We start from the raw sequence: 4223 nt of genomic DNA, 5'->3' as shown, positions 1-4223 counted from the left end.
AACCCTGCCATGGAATTTGAACTCAATAAAAATCTGGAATTAAGAGTCTAATGGTGGCCATGAATCCATTGTCAATCCCATTTGGTTCACTAACATCCTTTAGGGAAGGAAACTGCTATCCTTACCTGGTCTGGCTTACATGTGTGACTCCAGACACACAGCAATGTGGTTGAACCTTAACTGCCCTTTGGGCTGGGCAATAAATGCTGGCCTGGCTGGCAACACTCTCACCCTGTGAATGAAAAAAAGTTTTTTATTTTGTTCGCTCACAAAACTTTCTTCCAGGGATCGCAAGCTGGTATGAAGTCACTGCTCTGCTTTGATCAAAGCACACCCCACAGAATTTGAACAGTATTCATCAATATCAGCAGTCATCCTAAGCCAGTAACACCACTTTAAGATCAGGGAAGTCAACTTTTCCAGTACTTGATGTCTTGTTTGATCATGACCTGCTGACAATGCTTGACTGTTGAGGCTGACGGGAAGAATGAGTTGCTTCACCTTTCTTTCTTTGTCATTAACCAGCAAACAGAGGACTCCAGCGTCATTCTTGACCCTCTTCTAGCACTTCATCGCTTTTTGTGTCAGCTTGGCCTCCCACATCGCTGGTACTGGGTTCATGGATGTTGGGCCTTACAGCAATGGTAAGTTTGCTGAGCCCATGTCAATCAGTTGAAGCTGTTTGACATGCTCTTTCCCGGCAAATGGCAAAGGTAAAACCCCACATGGCTCTATCTCTCTGGACTTCATTCGAATGTCACTCATAAGTACATCAGTAACATTTTGCTGAATCTTAGTTGGAATGTCAAAAGGAATCAGGATCGGAATGTTGCTTTCGATTTGGGGCTTGCACATGGTGCCAGCCACAGTTGTCTTCAGTGGGCAGGGTTGGGTTCCCATTTATGGTCAGTCTTCTGACTGAGGACATCAGCACTAACATTACATTTGTCTGACATAGAGCAGATTTGGAATCGGAACTGCATTGATTCAACAGCCCATTAGCTCCCAGCTTGGCACATGCTTGAAGGTAGCTGATTGGCTGTTGTTAGTAGACACTTCAAACTTTGCATTGATGAGAATGTCTCGGAACCTCTGGGAAACAGTCCACCTAAAAGCTGGCAATTTGAGTTTCATACTGGTGAAATTCTCCATGTTCCTCTCATTCAGCTTGAGATTTCAACTGGTACGAGCAATATCCACTCTTTTCTGCCCTTAAAACTGTGATAGCAGGCTAGGAAACTAACATCAGTTTCCATAGAACAGTACAGCACAGTGCAGGCCCTTCGGCCATCGATGTTATGCCAGCCTTTTATCTGACTCTAAGATCAAATTAGCCTACATACCCTACATTTTACTGTCAGCCATGTGCCTATCCAAGAGTTGCTTAAATGATCCTAATGTATCTGACTCTACTATCACCGCTGGCAGTGCATTCCACTCACCTACCACACTCTGCGTAAAGAACCGACCTCTGGCAACTCTCCTAAACTTTCCTCCAATCACCTTAAAATTATGTCTCCTCACGATAGCCATTTCCACCCTGGGCAAAAGTCTCTGGCTATCCACTCTATCTATGCCTCTCATCATCTTGTACACCTCTATCAAGTCACCTCTCCTCCTCCTTCGCTTCAATGAGAAAAGCCCTAGCTCCCTCAACTTTTCGTCATAAGACATGCCCTCCAATCCAGGCAACATTCTGGTAAATCTCCTCTGCACCCTCTCTAAAGCTTCCACATCCTGCCTTTAAAAGGCAATCAGAACTGAACACAATATTCTAAGTGTGGTCTAACCAGGACTCTATAGAGCTGCAGCATAACCTTGCGTTTGTAAACTCAATCCCCTTGCTAATGAAAGCCAATACACCATACGGCTTCTTAACAAGCCGATCAACTTGGGTGACAATTTTGAGGGATCTATGAATGTGGACCCCAAGATCCCTGTGTTCCTCCACACTGCCAAGAATCTTGTCTTTAACCCTGTAATCTGCATTCAATTTTGATCTTCCAAAATGAATCGCTTCACACTTTTCCAGGTTGAACTGCATCTGCCACTTCTCAGCCTAGTCTGCAACCTGTTAATGTCCCGTTGCAACCTACAACAGCCTCCACACTATCCACAACTCCACCAAGCTTCGTGTTATCAGCAAACTTACTAACCCACCCTTCAACTTCCTCATCCAAGTCATTGATAAAAATCACAAACAGCAGAGGTCCCAGAACAGATCCCTGTGCAACACCACTGGTCACCGAGCTCCAGCTGAATTCTTTTCATCTACTACTACTCTCTGTCTTCTATAGGTCAGCCAATTCTGTATCCAGATAACCAAATTTCTCCGTAACCCATGCCTCCTTACTTTCATAATGTGCCTAGCATGGGGGGGCTTACTAAAATCCATGTATACCACATGCACTGCTCTACCTTCATTAATGTGTTTTTTACATCCTCAAAGAATTCAGTAAAGCTTGTGAGGCATGATCTGTACCTCTAGGAGAAAGTGAGGACTGCAGATGCTGGAGTACCAGAGTTGAAAAATGTGGTGCTGGAAAAACACAGCAGTCCAGGCAGCATCCGAGGAGCAGGAGAATCGACGTTTCGGGTATAAGCCCTTCTTCAGGAATGAGGCTGGTGTGCCAAGCGGGCTGAGATAAAAGGTCAGGCGTCGTGTGGCCAGGGTCTGGCGATGGAAGAGGCCAAGGACCTGCATGTCATTGATGGAGTGAGAGGGTGAGTTAAAGTGTTCAGCCACGGAGAGGTTGGGTTGGTTGGTGCGGGTATCCCAGAGGTGTTCCCTGAAACGTTCCGCAAGTAGGCGGCCTGTCTCCCCACACCTCCCCCCTCACCTCCCTCCAAGACCCCAATGGATCCTTCTATATCCGTTGCAAATTCAACTACACCTCCACACACATCATTTACTGTCTCCTCTGCCCTGAAGCTCTTCAGCCACGTCCTGAGACAAACTCACTACTACACCACACCTCTTTCCTCAGCACCTGCCTACGGAACCGACTAACCCCGCATGGACTTGAGACTACATTCAAACCAACACAATTTGGGCCCAACCAGGACAACCTGTACCTGTAACAAATCCGAAGCCTCCAACAACAGACCTCCCTCAGGATCCTCCACTCCACGCTTCAAGCCATGCACCGCCAGCTATACTCCCTGCAGTCAGCGCTGCCCCAGCTCAGGACGACACTCTCCCAGACCTGCAAAGGACCTTTGCTGTTCTTCATCCTCAGAAGGATGCATACACTGAACAAATATTTTCTCCTAGCCATATCGAACATCAAAGAAAGTAAATACAAAAAACTTTCATGTACTCACTCCCACACTCCGGATTCCTCGACTGTTCCAGAACCTTCTCGCGACCTCCGGAACCGCTCGGGCGCCATTGCCCATGTGGCCGTTGCAGTCACCACGCCGCGGCGAACGGTGATGTCACTTCCACCCCCACTGCCGCACAGACAACAGCCACCACCGACCATGCAGCCTCCGTGATCACCACCCAGACAACCGCCTCCACAATCGCCAGGAAGACCATCGCCGACAGATACGCGGCCGCCGCGGGATCCACGGCCACCGGGACCAGCGCTATTTCTGCCCGGCGTGCCACTTCCGCCAACAGAGTGGCCGTCGCCGCAGCCACTTCCGCTCCCAGTGACGTCACTCACCTGCTCAAGGACCACGCCGCCCCCACGTCGATCTCCGCCCCCACGCCAATCTCTGCTCCCACGTCGATGTCCGCCCCCACAGCCGACTCTGCCCCATGACTAACTCCGCCCCCACGACTAACTCCGCCCTCACTCCCAGCTCCAGCCCCACACCAGGTCTAGCTCCCAGCCCTGCCATATTTTCACTATCCCTCCAGACCTTCCCCTCTCTGAGGATAAACGATCAGTCCTCAGCAGAGACCTCACCTTCACAGCCCTCCACTCCCTCCGCTCTAACCCCAACCTTACCATCAAACCGGCAGACAAGGGAGGCGCAGTGATAGTTTGGTGCACCGACCTTTACACCGCTGAAGCTAGACGCCAACTCGCGGACACCTCATCCTACTGCCCCCTTGACCATGACCCCACCTCCTACCACCAAACCATCATCTCCCAGACCATCCATAATCTCATCACCTCAGGAGATCTCCCATCCACCGCCTCCAATCTCATAGTCCCATAACCCCGCACCGCCCGTTTCTACCTCCTGCCCAAAATCCACAAACCTGACTG

Source organism: Chiloscyllium plagiosum, chromosome 7 (genome assembly GCF_004010195.1).
Source record: "Chiloscyllium plagiosum isolate BGI_BamShark_2017 chromosome 7, ASM401019v2, whole genome shotgun sequence".
Classification (NCBI taxonomy): Eukaryota; Metazoa; Chordata; class Chondrichthyes; order Orectolobiformes; family Hemiscylliidae; genus Chiloscyllium; species Chiloscyllium plagiosum.
The sequence above is the reverse complement of the archived record's forward strand: the minus strand, read 5'-3'. Positions refer to the sequence as shown.